Source organism: Diadema antillarum, unplaced genomic scaffold (assembly GCF_040938485.1).
Source record: "Diadema antillarum isolate AM-2024a unplaced genomic scaffold, OU_Dant_1.0 seq00001158_RagTag, whole genome shotgun sequence".
Lineage (NCBI taxonomy): Eukaryota > Metazoa > Echinodermata > Echinoidea > Diadematoida > Diadematidae > Diadema > Diadema antillarum.
The window spans coordinates 323,861-331,118 of NW_027271968.1; the positions used below are offsets into that span (position 1 = coordinate 323,861).

The 7,258-nt window shown below is 40.2% G+C and overlaps 1 pseudogene; it reads left to right on the forward strand.

The window, feature by feature from the left end:
- Positions 1-1,981, forward strand: LOC139744320 (uncharacterized; annotated as a pseudogene).
- The last annotated feature ends 5,277 nt before the right edge of the window (positions 1,982-7,258 follow it).

The following is a 7,258-nucleotide window of genomic DNA, read 5'->3' on the forward strand; positions in this document are numbered from 1 at the left end:
ATGACAGTGAGCACTGATGCAAGTAACTCAGGCTGGGGAGCCTTTTGTGAGAATGACGGCTCCTTTGTTCAAGCTAGGTGGTCGCAAGACGAATCACTTTTGCATATTAATGAGCTTGAACTCCTCGCAGCATATCGAGGAATCCAAGCGCTCTGTGATGTAACTACCAATACACACATTCACGTGAAATCGGATAGTAACACAACAGTGGTTTACGTGAACAAGATGGGAGGAAATACCCCAAATATAGACTGCATCGCAAGGGAAATTTGGTCGTGGTGCCTTAGTAGGAATGTTTGGCTCTCGGCCTCTTACATACCAGGCATTCATAACATCGAGGCCGACACTCTGTCTCGAAAGGACATGAACAAAGAACTTAGCCTTCGATCACATATTTTTGCGATGGTTCTGTCTAGGTCATTTACACCTGATGTTGATTTGTTCGCTACTAGACACAATGCCAAATTGCAGATGTTCGTGTCATGGAAACACGATCCACTTTCATGCGCTGTTAACGCATTTTCTTTATCATGGAGTTCGCTAACCCCATATCTATTTCCACCTATTTGCATTCTTTCTAGAGTCCTGCACAAGTTACATCAGGACAGCTGCCAGGTGGCGCTGCTCATCGCTCCATTGTGGAGAGCCCAGCCCTGGTACCCTAGTTTGCAGGCACAAACCCTTGTTGGTCGTAGAGGAGTCTGCGCCAAGACTACTATATGCACCACTTCGGCACTGCCCCATAGGCCCTGCGTTGTAGCTTCTCCCAACAGGCTGCAGTGCAGTGGTACGTGTATTAGTCTTGGCACATGCAGACTCCTATTACGACCAACAAGGGTTTGTGCCTACAAACTACTGGTACCCCATCCTCCTCGAGTCATTAATAGCCCCGCCCATTCTCCTCCCACGGGGGTGTCTAGAGCCCCTCCCCACGACGTTGCCAAACATCAGGCTAGTCGCCTGGACCATCTCGGCGAACAGTGGGAAGTAGAAGGCTTTTCGGAGGACGCTAGACGTCTTCTCTCCCGCTCATGGAGGGAAAATACCAACAAACAGCACGAGTCTGCTTGGTCCCAGCATGGACCTAGGCATGGACCTATAGTTGCTAGGTCCATGGTCCCAGTGGCTACATTGGTGTAATAGACGATCGTTTGATCCGTTTAATCCAACTATAGTTCATGTTGTTAATTTTTTGTCTTCCCAAAGTTTGGGGAAGAGCTATTCTACAGTGAACTGTTATCGCTCAGCGCTATCATCTGCGCTACCACCTATTAATGGTTATTCTGTTGGAAAGCATCCGCTTATCATACGTACGATTGATGAAGGGAATGTTTAATGAGAAACCTCCGAAACCGAGGTACACGAGCACTTGGGAAGTTTCCAAGGTTTTGGACTATTTAAGTTCCTTAGATGTTAATGAAAATCTCGATTTACTCCAGTTGAGTGAAAAGCTTATTTCTCTTACTGCTCTTGTTTCAGCTCAAAGAGTTCAGACGTTAGGTCTTCTTGATACATCGTACATGACTGTAAATGATGAGTGTGCAAGTTTTCAAATTATGGGTTTGTTAAAGACAACGTCACCCAAGGCGAAGATCGCTTCCCAGTCGGTTGAATTACCAGCTTACACTCCAAATGAAAAAAATTGTGTTTTGTCTACTCTAAAGGAATATCTCAACGAACGGAAGTGGCTCGTCAGGCTAATAAGGAGACAAAGCTGTTTCTTTCGACGAGGAAGCCACACAACAAGGCGTCGAACGCCACAATAGCAAGATGGTTAAAGAATGTTCTAGTCAAAGCAAAGATAGATGCATCAATTTTCTCGGCCCACAGCTATCGTAGTGCGGCCAGTTCAGCTGCCTTTTGCCACGGTGTTTCGATCCATGAAATAATGGCTAGAGCAAACTGGTCAAACTCCAGAAATAACAGAACAAAATTTTGCGTCCACTATCCTAAATCTTGGGACCTAGACGATCGTGAATGACGTTTGTGTATAAACTTGAATGTGGCGACATGTGTTCTGTTTAACATTGTATACAACAAGTGCCTTCATGTATAACCTCTGACATATATACAGCGACTTAATGTTATTACCAAGATTATTGTAACAGCCTTGTATTGCCGCATTGCTATCCAACTTGTCAACTGATGTTATTATTTTTGGTCGTGGTTCTCACTGAACGAAAGTGCGAGTATTATAAAACTGCTCAGAAATACACATGAATGCTACTTCGCCAGCTGTGTTTTCTTTCATAGTTGCCATCTGTACTGTATGACATACAAAACAGTTCCCGTGATGCTCTTTAAATTGTTATGCAACCCTCTGAAGCTTGTACGAAGTATTACGTGATAGAATTCCTAAATTATGCGAATAAATGAAGTATAATTGGAATTCTATCAGTAATAATGAAGTACAAGATGAGGAGGGTCCCGCCCACACGCTGCATACACACAGCATTGATAACAGCAGGTCTTATTCCCTCCCCTTGTTCCGCACGGAAACTGTTTTATCATTCTGTTGAGATTGTGATTGATGAGTGATAATGGCATATAAACGCAAGGCCCCTTTAGGGCGAACATAATACACAGTGCATGTATATGGAACGCCATTAAGGAAACAATACAAAATTCATTTCACTCCAGCCAATATTCATTTCACTTTTAACAAATACATTTCACTCACAAACATTGATTTTACTTTTTATAAAAATACATTTCACTTTTCACAATAATACATTTCACTTTTAAATTAAAATTCATTTCACTTTTCACAAAAATACATTTCACTTTTGAATTAAACTTCATCTCACTTTTCACAAAAATACATTTCACTTTTGAATTAAAATTCATTTCACTTTTCACAAAAATACATTTCACTTTTACATAAAGATTCATTTCACTTTTCACAAAAATACATTTCACTTTTACATAAAGATTCATTTCACTTTTCACAAAAATAAATTTCACTTTTAAATACAAATTCATTTCACTCTTCACAAAAATACATTTCACTTTGGCGTACCATATCACTCAGACGAAACCATTTCACTGCGCTAAAACCATTTCACTCTGATAAAACCATTTCACTCTGATAAAACCATTTCACTCTGATACAAAAAAATACGTTCCTCTTTTTTCCCGGCCAAAAGGTGGCGCCAGTCTGAGAGGAGTCACAGTGCCATGGCACTTAGCACTGAGCTGAGGTGAGTGGCCGGCCGGCCAGCTGGCCGGCTGGCTATGCAGTACCTAGATTTAGCGCGCTACGCTGGCGCGGAAGCGACGCGAGGCGAGCTAGCAGTCGACGGTCCTCGCCTCGGCCTCACTCACATGCACGCTCGTGCCGTTACATGCATACTACATCGAGAATTGAATCTACGCCTGACTTGCTGAATGATTAACGTGTGTTTTACAACGCTTTTCAACAGCGATGTTGTGGGGTAAGTTTGATGTCTGACTTCTTGTGATCGACATGCTATTTTTTCCTGTTCAAAATGAGTATTTTTTTGCCGTTTACTAGTATCTCGAAGTTGACATAGTATTTTTCCTCTTTCAAAACATTCCCGTGTTTATAGCTGGCTGCTGACCCATCTAAAAAGGGGATTGATGTGACTTTTTGTTCATCAGGTCGGCAATACTTCGTGCTTTACGCAGTGATCGCATCTAGTGCGGACGGGGACTTTTTCGGACCGTAAATGCACCGTTGTTGACGATCTCTGCGGAGGTGCAGGGTCAGTCCCATATATTGAAATTAGCGTTGTTCATTCGCTCAATTGGAACTTCGTGATATCGTGTGTTGTGTACACTTCTACTTCTACGAAGATACTCAGCAGGATCCATAAGTCAGGATGTAGTGCTAAGGAGTTGAACTTAGGTGCTCATTTGCAGTGCATGCTTGTTGGTGCATTAAAAATATATGGTGCGAGTAAAAATCTTGTTCCTCAGTCTAGATGCTGAGTGGAAGAGCTCCCTTAAAGGCCTCCAATGAAGTGGCTTCAAGGGCGTTTTTAGGAAGCCCATTCCAAGCAGTTACTGTACGTGGAAAAAATGAGTTCCGATAGAGTTGGGTTCGGGTAGGAATTGCCAGCAACTTGTTTGGATGGTACTGTCGTGTGTTGCTAACAATCATGGGTGATGTGTAGTGCTGTGCATTGATGGCTGCCATGTTGTGCTGAATCTTGTACATGAGGAAGAGGCTAGCAGCATTTCTTCTCCTCTCCAGACTTTCCCATTTAAGCTGTTCAATCATGGCAGAGACACTGTCTGGACAGTAATACCTCTGGAGGGTGAATCTTGCCGCTCGCCTTTGGATGGCTTCTATTTGGGAAATGTGTTTGTTTGTATGTGGGTTCCAGACTGAGCTGCAGTATTCTAGGTGTGGTCTCACTAGGGAGAAGTATGCTTGTTGGCGGATCCTTTGCGAGGTCTTTCGTAGGTTTCTGCTGACTAGTCCTAGCATCCGATTGGCCCGGGATGTGATGTTGTTGATGTGACTTTGCCAGGATAGGTTGGATGAAAAAGTTAACCTTAGATACCGGAGATCTGATACAGATGCAAGGGGAGTGTCTCCCAGGGTGTATGTATTTCTGATGGCTTTGTGTCCAGTGTACAGTGAGTCAGTGTAGGCCGGTGGCGGTAGGCCTACAATTGTATGTGGCGATGGCAATTTGTAAATTTGAATTTACAACTTATTCACAAAAATTGTACAGTGTACAATGTGTATGCTGTCTATAATAAACAGGGTCTTAGTCTTCATCTCTTAGCAGTTAATTATTATATGATTTAGGCACCTACTCATCACTTAATACAAACAAGAACAGTATAGATTCAATATTATTATTATTATTAGTTTTTTTCTTTCGCATGGAGAAAGAAGGCACAAGAGCGATTCTAGTATTTGATGTAAACATAATTTTCATGACATGTTTAAGAGTTGACCCGGCTGCAATGTTAACACTAATAGAGTACCAGGCTATTTGAATTTTTCAAGTTGGTATACAGGTTGTCGGTAAATATAGAGATGTATTATTAGTCTTCCGCATCTACAATTTGTAACAATAAAGTTTACGAGGATGTCTGAATGAATGCAATTATTCTCAGAATAATATGAAGAGTTTGTTCGCAAAAACCGATAAGTCCATATTTGCCAAATGGAGATATTTGCGATTAAAGGTCAGGAAAAATAAAGAGAATACTAAGAAAATTTTTGCTTCTTTTGACCATAATTTCAAAAATGCCCTTTTATATGTAGTGACCAATATCTCATTTAAAAGGTGTTATTTTGTACTTTATGACAGAGACCGTACTTGAAAATCTTCAAAAATGGACTTACCGGTTTTTGCGAACAGACTCTTCATATGTTTACCATAGTACAGTGCATGTCTGTAGTTTCTCTCTGCTTGAATTGGGGTTTACTCCAACATAATGTTTTCGGACATGTTATTGTGAATAATGGTTTATAATATCATCTATGATTAATTTTCTCTATTTGTGTCACATTGTATATGTAGGTATCCCCAGTACCTGACATCACACCGATGGAACATGCATATTTAAGGTGATTCTCTTCTCTGTGGCCTCCAGGAAAATCTGCATGACATAAACGAGGAGATCTACACTGTCAGTTCTATAGTGTATTTTGTTTTCTTGGATGCACACGTACCATTCAATCTCTGACAGATTTTTATCAAGGAGAGCACTGCTGTTTTGCAAGCGCTGAGTGACTTCCTCACAAGAATAGAAACAACTGATTAGTACACCTGTCAACTTTTTCATTTCATTGAAAAACCTAGAGCAGTATGTGATCATGATAACCTACCTCAGAAAGGTGCTAAATATGTGATATGATACAATAGGAAGAATGAAGTTGATATACAATTGTAACATATTACAGTATGTTACTGTATATCAACTTCACTCATCTTTACGGTAACATTTTTAGTAAAGAGGATGTACATGTATATTCTTTGAAAAGCACGGTTGTTGTAGTAAATGTGAAGTTCGACCATTACAGATACATCAATGTGTGGAACTATGCAAGATAGTATATGTTAAATTATGTGCATTTAAATTACTTTGGAGTTTGTACAGATGGCAGAATTATGAGCCCTGATTAAACTAAATATTATCCTTCATGATATTCTTGATAAATGTTATGGAAGCAAGTACATTGTACAGTATGAAGTAGTATCTGGACGTTGAAGGTATGAATTTAATTTGTACATCATCACTGAAGCACTATAAGAGGTTTAGTTAGTACATGTATGCATGTTTTATTGCTAATATTTTGGTTGTGACCCATTTCAGAAGAGGTTTCAAAGATGTAAGAATTCTGTTCGATCAGGAAGATACACAAGGTATGTCACCAAAAGGAATTGAACGGTCAAGAAGGGATAAGGAAGATGAAGATTTTGACACAACAGTTAGATAGATGATACATTACATTAGTACTTCTTCCAAATCAACCAAAATTTTGAACATGTTCGCATTGAACGGGCATGCTCTTATTAGATACCTATAAAGAAAAATTGTGGACCTTGTGAAAGGTAAGATGAGCAGATTTTTATAACACCTGGGGGGTTTCATGTTGGCCTGTAGTCTACCCCAGGGTTGTCGAGTGTTGTTACTGGTAAGGGGTTCGAATACACATTTGTATCATTCACTCAGTCATAACCATGAAGAGAGTGACACACGGATATTTTAAATGTGTATGATACTGCTTGTGTACATGTACTGATACATGTGTATTCAGTTGACAGAGATGTTGGGATGATTAGTTTGCCTTTCGACATTTCAGATAAGATTATATACAGTCAATGCTAAAGTTGGGAATGAAAGATTTCTTCACATAGATGTTTTGCAAGATGCTATAAGGCCAAATCTAATCTGTCTGCTTCGATTTCCAGTAATATTGATGTTTTAAAGTTACTTTAAATTTTTTATCTGTTTAGTTTCCAGTAAGTGTACTTCATACATTGGCGGATCCAGTTAGGACCGCAACTGGCACACGCCCCCCTTTATTTTTTGTTTAAACAAAAGAAATTAAAAGAAAAAATGGGGGGAGGGTGCTTGCACCCCCCTTTAATTTTGTAAACGCGTCCCCTCTTTACGGAATTCCTGGATCCGCCCCTGCTTCATATGTAGTATGTACACTTCTGAATTGTTGATGCAGCTGCCAGTTCATGTGTTTGAAACATTGGCAGTGTGACCAATAGATACATTGTACTTGCCTTCAAAGTATTTAAGGGCATATGGACACCTTCAA